This window comes from Capricornis sumatraensis, chromosome 1 (genome assembly GCF_032405125.1).
Source record: "Capricornis sumatraensis isolate serow.1 chromosome 1, serow.2, whole genome shotgun sequence".
Taxonomy (NCBI): domain Eukaryota; kingdom Metazoa; phylum Chordata; class Mammalia; order Artiodactyla; family Bovidae; genus Capricornis; species Capricornis sumatraensis.
The window spans coordinates 220404847-220423379 of record NC_091069.1 but is presented as its reverse complement, the minus strand read 5'-3'; positions in this window follow the sequence as shown (position 1 = coordinate 220423379).

Below are 18533 nucleotides of genomic sequence, written 5' to 3'. Positions count from 1 at the left end.
ACGTGACTGAGTGACTGAACTGAACCTTAAATTCTGGAAGTTTGAAGGTAAAGAGATTGTTGCAGCGAGAGCTTACCTTAAGACAAACTAATAAAACAAATTATGGAATCAATCAGTCTTTGAAAAAAATGGGTTAGGATCTGAGAAGGGATTTCTATAGGAAGCAAGACCACCTAGAAGAGCATCACTGGTAGGTTCTTACAGGGAAAAACTTTGCAAGGAAGGCACACTTACCAAAAGGACTGAGGAAGAACTGGGGTTTCTTTCCACGGAGAGCTGCTGATAGAATCTGAGGTGTCTGAGGTCCTTTTGAAGGTAAAGATGTATCTCAAAAAACTAAAATATTACTGAAGCAGAAGTATAGTTGCTCATTCTCAAGAAAAGATCATGATGACACTTTAGGATTAAGAAATGAAACTAGACTATTATTAGTTCATGATTTAATACAAGTTTCATGAGAGAAGGTTCACAGACTTTACTTAGATGCTCTAATTATTTAAATTGTACTTTTTCAGACAATCCAGATTGATTTTGTTTTGTTTATTATTACTGAAGTATAATTGACAAAACTTTAAGATATTTAAAGAGTATATTGTGATGAATTGATATATGTATACATTTTGAAAGGATTCCTCCCACCTGGGCAAATAACACATCTATCACCTCATAAATTAATGCTTATCATTTTTGTTCCTGTAGTTAAGAACATTTAAGTTCCGCTCTCCACTAACTTCAACCAAACAATACAGTAGTGAATTGTTTTTTTATCATACAAAAGAGAAATATAAACCATTAATACTTGGTTATTAAATTTATAAAAAATATTTTTTCTTGGGTAAAAACTGGTCAGTTAAGAATAACCAACCATTCTGATTTGTTCAGGCCTAAGGGGTTTTCCAGAATATAAAATTTGAAGTTCTAAAACCAGGGAAGTGTTGGGCAAACCAAGAGAAGTGTTCACCCTAATCTAAAGGAAAAAACCTAAGTGTTTGATATTCTGATTTTCCATTTGACGTTCACTGAGCCCTTATATATTTAAATGCTCCATGGGGTACATGAACATGTATATTGGCTTTCACAAATCAAACAGAAAGGTGGACAATGCTGAGGCACCTATAGAATCCTATTCCCCATGTAAGGACATTCAAAATCAGATTTTTAAAATAGAAGAGGCAAGCAAAACTTACACACTGTGAATCTCCACTCTGTAACACTGACTTACTGTGTTTTAGATTCCATGAATTCAAAGATAAGGTGGATCCTAACATACTCTGTCCTTGAGGCTTTTACAGTCTGGTGTGAATAAGGAGACACTAGAGATTAAGAGACCACATTTACTGGGTGAAATGCACCTAAATTTCAGGCAAGAATTGACCTCTAGAAGTCAGGAGAATTATATTCTACTCTAAGTTTCTCTATTAATCATTTACATGGCTTTACTTAGATCATTCCATTTCCCTGGATCTCAATTTCTACAACTTTAAAATGTAATGGTTGAGATAGAGGATTCTCAAATCTTTTAAAGTATGTTTCTATGAATCCAGATACTTCAAATAGAGTTTTATGGGATAAAATCTTGCAAATAACAATTTCTCATGAAGGATGACCAATATTTTTTCCTCAGGTCATACAAATGGTAGTATGTATTCTTGGTCAATTGAAGAAAAAAAAAATATTGTGAAGAAAAGTTAGAACTCAGCCCTAGAAATAAGAAGTGCTTTTCATTTCAGTGGTGTGCTGGAGACAGCCCATTCTATGCATCTCTTCATGTTCAATAATCAGTGTTCAAAAATATAAAAGACTGTTGCTTCCTCAGAATCCTTTAAAATATATATAGTTATTAACAAAAAAAGATGATAATACTTAACTATGGGATTCATAATATGCATGTTGTAATATATATGGCCATAAAACATGATGATGAGTTAAATAAAATTATATACTTGCAAGATTTTTACATTTTTACATGAAGCAGAATAATAACTCTACATAAATTGTGGAAAGTTAATGAAGTATACCATGAAACACAAAATTCCTAAAACACAATGCAAAAATGTATAACTAAAAAAGTCAACAGATACATTTAAAATGGAGTGAAAAATATTCGTGTAGTCCAAGAGAAGGTAGGAAATGGAAGAAAAGGGAAACAAAAAACAATGTTGACAAGCAGAAAAAAAAACAGTAAAATTGTAGGCCTTAAACCAACAATATAAAAAACTGCATTAAGTGTCAGTGGTCTAACTTCTGGGCATGTACCCAGAGAAAACCATAATTCAAAAAGTTACATGCATCCCAGTGTTCACTGCAGCCCCTATTTACAATAGCAGGACATGGAAGCAAAACCTAAAAGTCCATCAACAGAGGAGTGGATAAAGAAGGTGTGGTACATATACACAGTGGAATATTACTCAGTCAGAAAGAGAAAAACAAATGTTGTATGATATTGCTTATATGTGGAATCTAGAAGAATGGTACAGATGGACTTAAATGCAAAGCAGAAAGAGAGACACAGATATAGAGAACAAACTTATGATTATCAATGGGGGAAGGAGGGTGGGATGAATTGGGTGATTGAGATTGACATATATACATGACTACGTATAAAATAGATAATGAATGGGACCCTACTGTATAGCACAGGGGAACTCTACTCAGTGCTCTGTGGTGACCTAAATGGAAAGGGAATCCAAAAAAGAGGGAGTATATGTACACATACAACTAATTCACTTTCTGTACAGCAGAAGTTGACACATTATAAAGCAACTATACTCCAATAAAAATTAATAAAAAATGTTAATGATCTATACACTCCAGTTAAAAATTAGAGGTGGTCAGAATAGGCTAAAAAAAAGCAAGACCCAACTATATCATATATTACAATCTAAAAGTAATGCACTTTAAACATAAAACTCATGTTTAAAGATAATATATGAGGAATGATATTCCATGCAAACAGTAAGAATAAAAATTCTGGAGTGGATATGTTAACATTAGATTAACACATAGACAAAGAGTATTATCAGGTATAAATAGGGACATTTCTAAATGATAGAAGGTCAATTCACTAGAAAGATATAACAATCTTAAATGTATACATACTTAAAGACCCTGATGCTGGGAAAGATTGAAAGCAAGAGAAGGGGGAGACAGGATGAGATGGATGGATGGCATCACTGACTCAATAAGCATGAGTCTGAGCAAACTCTGGGAGAGAGTGAAGGACAGGGAAGTCTGGCATGCTGCAGTTTATGGGGTCACAAAGAATCAGACACAACTTAGCAACTGAACAACAAACAATAACTAATAATATAGCTTAAATATATATAGAAGTATATGAAACAAAAAACTGAGAAAACTAAAGAGAAAAATATTCATTCCTCAATCATTTGGAAATCTTAATATCTCTCAACAACTAATAGACCAATTAGATTAAAAAAAAAAAAACTAAAGACATAGAAGATATGAACAACACTGCTGCTGCTGCTGCTAAGTCGCTTCAGTCGTGTCCGACTCTGTGGGACCTCATAGACGGCATCCCACCAGGCTCCCCCGTCCCTGGGATTCTCCAGGCAGGAACACTGGAGTGGGTTGCCATTTCCTTCTCCAATGCATGAAAGTGAAAAGTGAAAGTGAAGTCTCTCAGCTGTGTCCGACTTTGCGACCCCATGTACTGCAGCCTATCAGGCTCCTCCGTCCATGGGATTTTGCAGGCAAGAGTACTGGAGTGGGGTGCCATTGCCTTCTCCAATGAACAACACTATCAAACCCGTAACCTTCTTGATATTTATACAGAATAATATTTTAAAAATTTGTGCTTCTGCATTTGGCTATTTATAATAATAATTGCAGGCTTTTAAATTTGTTTCTATTCTGGAAACATTACTTTGTAAGTGTTGAACTTTGCATGCATAAAATATATTGTGGTCCTCTTTTTATCTGGTGTTTCATGAAAAGACAGAGAATTTTACAACTTTTAATTATTTTCAGTTCTTCCTTATACTGTCTTACAAATTTTTTAAAAATATTTTTCATCATATTAAGATTTTCTCATGTGGCCACTATACCAGCACATGTGCGTGCACACACACACACACACACACACACACACACACACACACAGAAGCTATTTGTTATATTTGAAGAAATATCAGAAAACAAGTACATTCTCTTAACAATTACACATACATACATATTATGGGCTTCCCTCATGGCTCAGCTGGTAAAGAATCCACCTGCAATGCAGGAGACCTGGGTTCAATCCCTGGGTTGGAAAGATCCCCTTACCTTTCCCTTCTGGAGTGGTCCAGTATTCTGGCCTGGAGAATTTAGAGTGTTGGACAGAATTTAGAGAGTCAGTCTTGAAGAGTCAGACATGACTGAGCAACTTTCACTTTCACACAATTTATACATACCAGATATGTAAAAGTATACATATATACAAGTCATATCATCCCAGTATGTTTATAATTTACACTGGACTCAGGTGTTGCTCCTTAACTGACAATGATTTAGCTCACCCCAGAGTATACCCACTGACGGTTCTACCCACAAAAAAATACTTAATCTTATGTTTTGATTACTCAGTAGCATACAAGCCAGTAGTTTTATTTATTATATACACACTGATGCTTCTGGATAACTGAGATTATAGATGAAATTGAGCCTCAGTGTCTTGGATTTGACCCCACCAAAGTCATGTGGTAAAACTAAGCATATTTGAGTCACATTAAAGTATACATCTTTTAATGTGTATAAACTTTATGTTATTCTTAATTTAAATGACAACAGGAGTAAATAATGTGGTTCCTTGCAAAACTAGAACAAAAAAACAAATAGAAAACTAACCTCAGAGTCACGATTTCTGAAAGTTACATTTTTGAAAGCTATATCATGCATGCTCAGTCACTTCAGTAATGTCTGACTGTTTGCAACCCTATGGACTGTAGCCCACAGGCTTCTCTGTCCACTGGATTCTCTGTCCATTGGAGAATTGCCATGCCCCACTCCAGGGAGTCGTTCTGACCCAGAGATTGAACCTATGGCTTCTGAGACTCTTGCATTGCAGGCAGATTCTTTACCCAGCCAGCCACCTGGAAAGCCCCAGGTGCATCATATCATTCAAATTTTGTCGCACAAGAAAAGAAACTCCAGAACCTACACCAAGTCGTAACTAACAAAGTAACTGTAAATAGGAATCTTGAGTGTAAATATCAAACCCCATATTTCCCAAGAAGTTGTCTCCGTTCATTTCAGAACCTTCCCCTTTGCTCTTAGTATTTCCTACCTGCAAATGCTGTAGCAGAATTAGTGGCCCTCTGACTGATCCAATTATATTTAGCTTTTTCTAGACCCCTGTGTGAGAGCAAGGATCATGATTTCTACTGCTTTCTCATCATCTACAGTGCCAAATTTTCAGTAATGTATCAATAGTGTACACTGACTCTTTGATGACTACTTATTTATAAATCCTTTTAAAAAATGTTCTTTATTTTCTTTTTGGCTGTGCTAGGTCTTCATTGTGGTGTGGGCTCTTCTCTAGTTGCGGTGAGCATGGGCCTCTCGCTGTGGTGGCTTCTCGTTGCAGAGCACAGGCTCTCGGGCATGGAGTCTCAGTAGCTGTGGCACGTGGTCTCAGTATTTGCAGCTCTGGGGCTCTAGAGCACAGACTCAACCCTTGTGGCATGTGAGTTTAATTGCTCCATAGCATGTAGGATCCTCCCAGATCAGGATTCAAACCCATGCCTCCTGCACCGCCAGGCAGATTCTTTATCACTGAGCTACCAGGGAAGGCCCTGATGACTTTTTAACAGTGACATTTTCACTCTAATGTCCTGTTAGTAATTATGTGTATAGAATTTGTAGTTAAGACTTGCCCTGAAAATGATGGTTGAGAGGTGAATCTTGTTGGAAGATACATGGGTCCAGTTGTGTGTGGTTTTCCTAGTAAGCAAGACAATCTTTGAGGTTCTGTGTCTATGCTAGCTTGAATTACAGCACATTTTGAAAAGGTGTCAGTGGTCTGCATTTTTTTCAGGGTGATTTTGGATTTTGAATATTTTTTTTTCACTTAAAAACCTATAGTGATCAGATATTAATTCTGCTGAGATGCACATCTGAAACAAAATTGAGCAATTCAGGATTTATTACCAATAACTGCTTCAAAAGACAAATTCCAACAGAATAATTTTTTTTTCTGTTATATTTCAAAGGCTTTTCTTAGTTGAGGGGGACATGTGACTAAGGGAAGGTGCTCTGAATATTAGTAAATGTGAATTCAATGGAAATGATGGAAAATTAGAGAATATGTCAACATCACTAAAATCAAAATCATGCCTCTAACGCAGTTTTGATGGTTGAAAGTTACATAGTTGAAATGTTTAATATATTACAGAGCTGTAAGAGCATGTAAAGGTGGTAGGAATGAAGTGTTAAGCATTACACAAAAATCTATACTTCTTAGGAACATTTTTATATAAATGATCAAAATTATACATCTGGCATAGAGCTTAGTAAATAATGAATAAATAATGTAGATTATTTGAATGTACTTGTTGAAACATTTCTTGTCACTTTGCAATATTTCCTCATAAATGGAATCAGAATATGTCTGATTATCTTGAGTTTAAAACTGAATCATTCTGATAGGAGCAATTATTTGGGAGTTGATACAAACATATTAAGTGACTTCTTCCTCAGAAGATTACATTCTATGGAAAATGTTTTCAGACCTCAGTGAGGGCCTGCTCCTCTCACTTGAGGATCTTAGGGACAATGGGTAAGAAGAGATGGCCAAGGTATCATGACCTTGAAGACAGATTCTGGGTTACTGTGCAGACTTTACATGGTTTCTCTTGGCCATGTCCCTTAGAGGGAATTTACTAAGGAAGGATGAAAATAATCACTAGCCCTACTTTTATTTTTTTTTTCTTCTTCTTTCTTAGAGATTGGGACATTGGGTGGAGGGCAGTCCCAAGATGGCAGAGGAATAGGACTAGGAGACCACTTTCTCCCTCACAAATTCATCAAAAGGTCATTTGAATGCTGAGCAACCTCCGCAAAACAACTTCTGAATGCTGGCAGAGGACATTGGGCACCCAGAAAGACAGCCCATTCTCTTCAAAAGGAGTTAGGGCAAAATATAAAAGACAGAGAGGCAAAAGAGTTAGGGATGGAGACCCATCCTGGGGAGGGAGTCGTGAAGGAGGAGAAGTTTCCAAACAGCAGAAAACCCTCTCACTGGTGGGTCTGTGGGGAGGTTTAGAATCTCAGAGGGCAACATAAGAAGAAAAAAAAGCAATAACAACACAGAATACATGCCTAACCACAACTCCCAGTGGAAAAGTAGCTCAGACACTTGGGTCCGCCACGAGCGAGCAGGGGCTGGACAGGGAGGCATGGGCTGCATGCTTAGGGTAAGGACTGGGCATGAATGCTCTGAGGACAATCTGAGGGAGCTAATGTGAGATAGCAACCCAAACTGTGGGATAGCCAGAGAGGAAAAAAACAAGAAGAGAACTTTCCCAGTGAAAGGCTCTAACCTAACATGCAGCCTGGCCTGCTCACAGAACAAAGGATTGAGCAAACACCAAAGGAGAGCTAGGCAGCTGTGTACAGGCCCCTTCCCCACTCCAGAGGCAGAGAGGCAGGTGTGGGACAGCCAGAGCAGGAAGGCAAGGGGCAATCTCAGCCCCAGAGACCAGGCATCCTCCACCAAACTGTTAGCAGGCTCCCAGTTGCTAACCATGTCTTCCTGGGTTCCTGGATAGTTGACATCTGCCAGGAGGGTCACAGCCTGAGATCAGCTTCTCAGAGGAGACAGACGGCACACCTGAGATGGTGCTCTTGCAGTGCACCCAGGAAACTGAGTGGGTGGGACTGGGGAGGTGATTAATATGGCCCACCTGGGACAGTGAGCTCACAAAGCACCTGAGCTGTCTTTGCTGAGCTGCTTAGACCTGGGAAGGGCAGAAAATGCATGCCCAGCTGAGTCTGTGGCATTGTGGAGTGCCTAAGAATCTGACCTGAACATCTTAGACCTGGGAAGTGCACGAAAGGCAGGGCCCATTTTGGACAGTACCCCTGCAGAGCAACCTGGAGCCTGAGCAGTGTAGACCTGGAAAGCACAGGCTGCCATGCTGCCATGAGCTGGGGCAAACCCAGTGTGGTCCATAGACTGTGAGTGCTCCCCACATACTCCAGTGATATTTGCAGTATTCCTCCCTCCCCACAACACAGGTGAACAAGTGGCCACCTTCTCCCTCTTGTGTCAGGGTGGAAATTATACAATGAAGAGACTTTCAAACAGGGGAAGCCAAAATAAACAAAGAGGGAACCACTCTGGAAGTGACAGGTGCAACAGATTAAAACCCTCTAGTTAACGTTGACTAAGCATTGGAAGGGGCCTATAGACCTTGAGGAGAAGTTTACAAGCTGGAACAAGGAACTGTCTGAAACTGAACTGACTCCACACTGCCTTCAACAGCTCCAGAGAAATTCCTAGATATATTATTACTATTATCATTTTTTAATTTTTAAGTTCTTTATTACTCCTTTAATTTTCATTTTTATAACCTACTATTACCTTGCAAAAAGACCCTATTTTTAAAGCAAATTTCATATATATATAATTTTTGTGATTGATTTTGTTTGGTATTTCTAATATTGTATTTTTAAGAGTCTAACCTCTACTCTCAATTTTTAATCTTTGCTTCATCAATTTTGTACCTTTAAGAATCTAATCTTCAGTATCCATTTTCACTTAGGGGTGTGATTACTGGCTTGATTGCCCTCTCCCCTTTTGACTCTCCCTTTTCCCCCCAGATCACCTCTATTTCCTCCCTCCCCCTCCTCTTCTCTACTTAACTCTGTGAATCTCTCTGGGTGTTCCGGGCTGTGGAGAACATGTAGGGAACTGATTACTGGATAGATTAGTCTCTCTCCTTTTGACTCCCCCTCTTCTCATGGTCGTCTCTATCTCCCTCCCCCCTCTTCTCTTCTCTATGTAACTCCTGGTGTTACATATGGAGTAACCTCTATAAAACTTCTCTGGGTGTTCCAGACTGTGGAGAGCACACAGGGAATTGATTACTGGCTAGACTGCTCTCTCCCCCTTTGACTCCCCTCTTCTCCTTGGGGTCACCTCTTTCTCCCTCCTCCCTCTTCTCTTCTCCATGTAACTCTGTGAACCTCTCTGCGTGTCCCTCACTGTGGAGAATTTTTTCACCATTAACCTAGATGTTTTATCATCTGTGCTGTATGGATGGAGAAGTCTTGAAGCTACTGTAAGAATAAGACTGAAAGCCAGAGGCAGGAGGCTTAAATTCAAAACTAGAGAACTCCTGATTCCAGGGAACATTAATAAACAAGAGCTTATCCAAAAGCCTCCATACCTACACTGAAACCAAGCTCTACCCAAGAGCTGACAAGTTCCAAAGCAGGACATACCATGCTATTCTCCAGCAATGCAGGAACACAGCCATAAGCAGTAAAAATACAGGCTGCCCAAAGCTGTGGCAAACCCATAGACACCTCAAAACTCACTACTGAACACTTCATTGCACTCCAGAAAGAAGAGATTTAGTTCCATCCACCAGAACACAGACACAAGCTCCCCTAGCCAGGAAACCTTGTCAAGGCACTAGTCCAATCCCACCCACAGAGAGCAACCTCCACAATAAAGAGGAACTGCAAACTTTCAACATACATAAAGGCCACCCCAAACACAGCCAATTAAACAAAATGAAAAGGCAGAGGAATATTCAGTAAGTAAAGTAACATGATAAACGCCCATGAAACCAAACAAAGGAGAAGGAGATAGGGAGTCTATCTGAAAAAGAATTCAGAAATTTGATAGTAAAGATGATCCAAAATCTTGAAAACAAAATGGAGTTACAGATAAATAGATTAGAGACAAGTATTGAGAAGATGCAAGAAATGTTTAACAAGGACCTAGAAGAAATATAAAAGAGTCAATCAATAATGAATAATGCAATAACTGAGATCAAAAGCACTCTGGAGGGAAACAACAGTAGAATAACTGAGGCAGAAGATAGGATAAGTGAGGTAGAAAATAGAGTGGTGGAAATAAATGAAGCAGAGAGGAAAAAATAATTAAAAGTAATGAGGACAACCTCAGAAACCTCTGGGACAATGTTAAATGCTCCAACATTTGAATCATAGGAGTCCCAGAAGAAGAAGACAAAAAGAAAGGCCATGAGAAAATACTTGAGGAGATAATAGTTGAAAACTTCCCTAAAATAGGGAAGGAAATAGCCATCCAAGTCCAAGAAACCCAGAGAGTCCCAAACAGGATAAACCCAAGGTGAAATACCCAAGACACATATTAATCAAATTAATGAAGATCAAACACAAAAAGCAAATCTCAAAAGCAGCAAGGGAAAAGCAACAAATAACACACAAGGGGATTCCCATAAGGATAACTGCTGATCTTTCATTTCCGGCCAGAAGGGAATGGCAGGACATACTTAAAGTGATGAAAGAGAAAAACCTACAACCCAGATTACTGTACCCAGCAAGGATCTCATTCAAATATGAAGGAGAAATCAAAAGCTTTACAGGCAAGGAAAAGCTCAGAGAATTAAGCACCACTAAACCAGCTCATCAACAAATACTAAAGGATCTTCTCTAGACAGGAAACACGGAAAAGGTGTATAAACTCGAACCCAAACAACAAAGTAAATGTCAATGGGATCATAATTATTAATAATTACCCTAATGTAAGTGGGTTGAATGTCCCAACCAAAAGACAAAGACTGGCTGCATGGATACAAAAACAAGATCCCTATATATGATGTCTACAAAGACCCACCTCAAACCAAGGGACACATACAGACTGAAAGTGAAGGGCTGGCAAAAGATATTTCATGCAAATGGAGAACAAAAGAAAGCAGGAGTAGCAATACTCATGCATGTCAGATAAAATAGACTTTAAATAAAGGCTGTGAAAAGAGACAAAGAGGGAAACTACATAATGACCAAAGGATCAATCCAAGAAGATATAACAATTATAAATATATATGCACCATACATAAGAGCACTGCAATATGTAAGGCAAATGCTAGCAAGTATGAAAGGGGAAATTAACAGTAACACAATAATAGTGGGAGATTTTAATACCCCACTCACACCTATGGATAGATCAACAAAACAGAAAATTAGCAAGGAAACAAACTTTAAATGATACAATGGACTGCTGCTGCTGCTGCTAAGTTGCTTCAGTTGTGTCTGACTCTGTGCGACCCAATAGATGGAAGCCCACCAAGCTCCCCCGTCCCTGGGATTCTCCAGGCAAGAACACTGGAGTGGGTTGCCATTTCCTTCTCCAGTGCATGAAAGTGAAAAGTGAAAGGGAAGTCAATTAGTCGTGTCCAACTCTCAGTGACCCCATGGACTACAGCCTACCAGGCTCCTCCGTCCATGGGATTTTCCAGGCAAGAGTACTGGAGTGGGGTGCCATTGCCTTCTCCAGATACAATGGACTAGTTAGACGTAAATGATATCCATATGACATTTCACCCTGAAACAATGAATTTCACCTTTTTCTCAAGGGAACACAGAACATTCTCCAGGATAGGTCACACCCTGGGCCATAAATCTAGCCTTGGTAAATTTAAAAAAATGAAAATCATTTCAAGCATCTTTTCTGATCACAATGTGGTAAGATTAGATGTCAACCACAGGAAAAAACTATTAAGGATACAAACATATGGAGGCTAAACAAGATGCTTCTGAATAATCAACAAATCACAGAAGAAATAAAAAAAAATAAATCAAAGTGTGCATAGAAACAAGTGAAAATGAAAACACGACAACCCAAAACCTGTGGGATTCAGTAAAAGCAGTGCTAAGAGGAAGGTTCATAGCAGTATAAGCTTACCTCAAGAAACACGAGAAAAATCAAATAAATAACCTAACTTTACACCTAAAGCAACCAGAAAAAGAAGAAATGAAAAACTCCAGGGTTAGTAGAAGAAAAGCAACCATAAAAATTAGGGCAGAAATAAATGAAAAACAAAGGAGACTATAGCAAAAATCAACAAAACTAAAAACTGGTTCTTTGAGAAGATAAATAAAATTGATAAACCATTAGCCAGACTCATCAAGAAAAAAAAAGAATCAAATCAACAAAATTAGAAATGAAAATGGAGAAATCACGACAGACAACACAGAAATACAAAGGATCATAAGAGACTACTACAGCAACTAGATGACAATAATATGTACAACTTGGAAGAAACGGACAAATTCTTAGAAAAGTATAACCTCCCAAAATTGAACTGGGAAGAAATAGAAACAGACCTATCACAAGCGCAGAGATCAAAACTGTAAACAAAAATCTTACAACAAACAAAAGCCCAGGACCACATGGCTTCACAGGTAAATTCTACCAAAAATTTAGAGAAGAGTGAACACATATCCTACTCAAAGTCTTTCAGAAAATTGCAGAGGAAGATAAACTCCCAAACTCATTCTATGAGGCCACCATCACCCTAATACCAAAACCAGACAAAGATGCCCCAAAAATGAAAACTATAGGCCAATATTACTGATGTACATAGATGCAAAAATCCTCAACAAAATACTAGCAAACAGAATCCAACAACATATTAAAAAGATCATACATCTTCAATATTTGTAAATCAATCAATGTGATACACCACAATAACAATGAAAGATAAAAACCATATGATTATCCCAATAGATGCAGAGAAAGCCTTTGACAAAATTCAGCATCCATTTATGATAAAAACCCTCGAGAAAGCAGGCATAGAAGGAACATACCTCAACATAATAAAAGCCATATGTGATAAACCTACAGCAAACATTATCCTCAATGATGAAAAATTGAAAGCATTTCCCCTAAAGTCAGGAACAAGACAAGGGTGCTCACTCTCACCACTCTCATTCAGCATAGTTTTGGAAGTTTCAGTTACAGCAATCAGAAAAGAAAAAGAAAAAAGAAAAATCCAGATTGGAAAAGAAGAAGTAAAACTCTCACTGTTTGCAGATGACATGAACCTCTACATAGAAAACCCTAAAGACTCCACCAGAAAATTACTAGAGCTAATCAATGAATATAGTAAAGTTGCAGGATATAAAATTAATACAAAGAAATTCCTTGCATTCTTATACACTAACAATGAGAAAACAGAAAGAGAAATTAAGGAAACAATTCCATTCACCATTGCAATGAAAATAATAAAATACTTAGGAATAAATCGACCTAAAGAAACCACAGACCTACATATAGAAAACCATATAACACTGATGAAAGAAATCAAAGATGACACAAATAGATGGAGAAATATACCATGTTCATGGATTGCAAGAATCAATATAGTGAAAATGAGTATATTACCCAAAGCAATTTATAGATTTAATGCAATCCCTATCAAGCGACCAACAGTATTTTTCAGAGAACTAGAACAAATAATTTTACAGTTTACATGGAAATACATAAAACCTCGAATAGCCAAAGCAATCTTGAGAAAATAGATGGAACTGGAAGAATCAACCAGCCTGACTTCAGACTATACTTCAAACCTAGAGTGATCAAAACAGTATGGTATTGGCACAAAGACAAAAATATAGATCAAGGGAACAAAATAGAAAGCCCAGAGATAAATCCACACACCTATGGACACCTATCTTTGACAAAGGAGGCAAAAATATGCAATGGAGAAAAGACAATCTCTTTAAAAAGTGGTGCTGGTAAAACTGGTTAGCTACATGTAAAAGAATGAAACTAGAACACTTTCTAACACCATACACAAAAATAAACTCAAAATAGATTAAATATGTAACCATAAGACCAGAAACTATGAAACTCTTAGAGGAAAACACAGGCAGAACACTCTTTGACGTAAATCACAGAAAGATTCTCTATGACCCACCTCCAAGAGTAATGGAAATAAAAACAAAAATAAACAAATAGGACCTAATTAAACTTAAAGCTTTTGCACAATGAAGGAAACTATAAGCAAGGTGAAAAGATAGCCTTCAGAATGGGAAAAAAATAATAGCAAACAAAACAACTGACAAAGAATTAATCTCAAAAATATACAAGCAACTCCTGCAGCTCAATTCCAGAAAAATAAATGACCCAGTCAAAAAATGGGCCAAAGAACTAAACAGACATTTTTCCAAAGAAGACATACAGATGGCTAACAAACACATGAAAAGATGCTCAACATCACTCATTATCAGAGAAAAGCAAGTCAAAACCACAATTAGGTACCATCTCATGCTAGTCAGAATGGCTGCTATCAAAAAGTCTACAAACAATAAGTGCTGGAGAGGGTGTGGAGAAAAGGGAACCCTCTTACACTTAGTGGGATGCAAACTAGTACAATCAGTATGGAGAACAGTGTGGAGATTCCTTAAAAAACTGGAAATAGAACTGCCATATGACCCAGAAATCCCACTGCTGGAAACAAGAATTGATAGAGATATGTGTACCCCAATGTTCATTGCAGCACTGTTCACAATAGCTAGGACATGGAAGCAACCTAGATGTCCATTGGCAGATGAATGGATAAAAAGCTGTGGTACATATACACAATATTGCTCAGCCATTAAAAAGAATGCATTTGAGTTAGTTCTAATAAGGTAGATGAAACTGGAACCTATTATAGAGAGTGATGTAAGTCAGAAAGGAAAAAACCAATATAGTATATTGGTATATACTGCATACGTATATATGGAATTTAGAAAGATGATAATGATGACCCTATTTGTGAGACAGCAAAAGAAACCCAGATACAAAGAATAGACTTTTACTTTGTGAGAGACAGCAAGGGTGGGATGATTTGAGAAAATAACATTGAAACATGTATATTATGATATGTGCAATAGATCACTAGTCCAAGATCGATGCATGAAACAGGGCACTCAAAGTCAGTGCACTGGGACAACCCTGAGGGATGGGATGGGGAGGGAGGTGGGAGGGGGTTCAGGATGGGGGACACATGCACACCCATGGCTGATTCATGTCAATGTATGGCGAAAAACACTACAATATTGTAAAGCAATTAGCCTCCAATTAAAATTAAAAAAAGAAAGTTACATACCTTGGGTCATTGAGATTATCATGTGCTATATGAATCAACCCCATCTATTGACAGGACCTTTGAAAGGACTGTGGTCAGAGAGACATACTGCTTTGGGGAAAAAAAAAAAAAAAGATTGGGATGTTGGGATGAAAAGTATTGTCTTTAAACTGTTTGCTTAGAACAGTGGTTGCAGATAACCATTAGGCAGAATTTGCCCTGTACATACTTTAAAAGTATGAAAATTTCACATCAGTGTCAAGATTTCTGTTTTTTCTTTAAAAATTCTAATTTCTGGAAGTACAAGCCTTACTATAGAGGACTTCCCAGGTGGCTCAGTGGTAAAGAATCTGCCTGCCAGTACAGGAGTTGTTGGTTTGATCCCTGGGTCAGGAAAACCCCCTGGAAAAGGGAATAGCAACCCACTCCAGTATTCTTATCTGAGAAATCTCATGGACAGAGGAGTCTGGCCAGTTACAGTCCATAAGATCTCAAAGAGTCTGACACAGCTTAGTAACTAGACAACAACAACCACACAAGGCCTGTAATTCCACATGAAACCTTGGTTTGGAGGTGAGTGGTATGTGGTATTCTCAACTATGAGTGGTATTCTCATGTTCCCTTTTGTCTTATACCTGCTCCACATAAATGGTCTGCCTGGGTCATCTACAGGCATTTGTGTGTATGACTTTCTATTTAATACATCAACTCACCTTTTCTCAGTGCATAATATATACTTGTCATTGTTTCTCTATACTGTATATAGTGATTAGATTTAATCCTCTAAGAAGTATTTGTGATTGTATAATAATAGCAGGTTCTTAGCTGAAAGTCTCAAAAACAGCCATATTCTCTAGCCAACTAAAATTGTCATGATTCTGGGAACTGTGTATGTGTGTGTGAGTGCAAAAAATACATATAAAAGTTAAGGTGCCATTTATTTACATTACTTTATTTATATTAATATTGTGCTTGATAGAGTCTACTCCAGATTTAATTTAAAATTTCTGTTTTTATCCCTTTCCACTAAAGCAAAACTGATGGTGTGGACTAGGATCCTAAGTACTTATTCTAGAAATGTGTAGACTCTTTATCTGAAAAATTGATGTAATTACTCTTAGAAAAAAAAGTCATAAAAATCAGTTGCTTGATTATTCAAAAGAAATTTTATATTTCAAAAAGCCACTATAATACCTTGTGTTTATATTACACTTATGAAAGTGATTTTACATATGCCATTTAGGGTTTTTTTTTCTTACTTAAAACTTCCCACGAAGTAGACAGATATATTTCAGTTCATTTTGCAAATGGAAGCAGCAAAGCTCATGGAAATTAAGGGACTTTGTTAAAAGTACACAGCAGATAGTTTGCAAGGTGAGCCTATATACTAGATCTTGAGATTGTAAAGTCAGCTTTCAGAAAGCAAAAAGTATTCCAATGCAATATTTGTGAAAAAAATTACTGAGCCTCAAATCATTTGGGTAAGTTTCCAACTGCGAAGAATCTTAAGAAGCATCTTCCTGTACAGTCCCTATGATAGAAGTGACACCCCTGTCAGGGGACTAGAGAACCCACACTGAAGCACCCTATTATAACATGATATTCTGTCTTTGATGATTGTGCTTGTGTACTAAGTTGTTTCAGTCGTATCTGAATCTTTGTGACCCATGGACTCTAGCCCACCAACTCCTCTGTCCAGACAAGAATACTGGAGTGGGTTGCCATTTCCTACTAAAGGGGATTTTCCTGACCCAGGGATTGAATCTGCATCTCTCGTCTTCTGCACTGGCAGGTGGGTTCTTTACCACTAGTGCACTTATTAACATGGATTAAATGCAGCTTACATTTCTGTAATACAGGGTTTCCTGACTTAGCACTGTTGGCATTTTGCACCAGATGATTATTCTGTGAGTATTAGTGGGTATTGTAGGAATTTTAACAGCATTCTTGGCCTCTACACACTAAATGCCAGGGGCAACTCCTCAATTGTGACAAATAAAAATGTCTCCAGATATTGCTAAATGCCCTCCCAGGGGATAAAACTGATTGTTGTTGAAAACCATTGTTGTGATGTATTTTGACCAACTGCCCAAGAGAGTGAAATTTTGGAAAAACTGGAGATTCACCACCATTTCCTTCATGACAGCCTGGGAGGATAAGGTTAAAGTGAGGTTTCCAGATCTTATTTGAACATGGAGTTAATATTGAGTCCCTTTCTCTGCCATTTAGTGTGAAAACTAATATGGACAAGGCAAAGAAATTCACTGTGTAGGACACAAAAACCCATTTTTGTGGCTTAGGAATGGCCAACACCTCTGAAGATACTAGAACTAAAATCAGATGTCAGACCCTTGGAGTGAACATTTTATTTCTTCAGCTTTGGATAGAAAATACAATTTGGTTGAAATACTTAATCCAGAGAGATTTTTAAGACTTCCTGAGGAGTAGCCTTATGGAAGTAAAAGAAGTATTTGGCATCTGACTTCTTTATTTTTTTTTTTTTATCAATACCTACTCATTAGAAATTTATTAAAAAAATCTTTACTTAAGTAGGTTTAAGAAACTGTCTTCTATTTCTGTCAGAATTGTATTGCTTGCATTGTACAGGCTCTGCTGAAGCTACAGTGTTCCATTTTGGTTCCTTCCATGAAGTTGTTCCAATTTTCAGGCTAATAGGACAAAACCCCTAACCTCTCCCTATGGTTGTTTAGCAACTGCAGCACTGAGAAGAGTCTTCCTTCAATACACTCTGGTAAATGCCTGCTCTCAACAAGTTATCGCTCTACAAAACACCTACACTGGGCATTTTTGTTCCCCCTCTAACTACAAGAATGGCTTATAATCCTCCTCCTTCAATAGGGCACTAACCACTACATTTAGGATTGATCTATAAATAAGATCGTGACAATGCTTTCTTGGGGCTTCCCTGGTAGCTCAGCTGGTAAAGAATCTACCTGCAATACAGGAGACTCTAGTTGGATTCCTGGGTCAAGAAGATCCCCTGGAAAAGGGATAGGCTGCCCACTCCAGTATTCTTGCCTGGAAGATCCCCATGGCCAAATGAGCTTGGCTGGCTATACAGTCCATGGGGTCATAAAGAGATGGACATGACTGAGCAACTAAGCACAATGCTTTCTTGAAGGTATATATTAATATTCCCATTTTACAGATGATGTTGAGACACTGAGATGTTAAGTAATTTGCCTGTGTTACAAAACTAATTAGGGACATAGTTGTGATTCAAGCCCAGGGCTGTCTGACCCTAAAACTTGTGTGTTCCATTATACTTCAGTGCATCCTTGCTACTCTACCATCCATCAGAGGAAGTGGTAGCACTCTTTTATTACCATATACATGACAGTATATGTCATATATATCAATATATATCATATTTTATTTAATATATATTTTATATGTGTGTATGTGTATATTTCTCCAGCTATACCATAACTGGGGGTGGGTGGG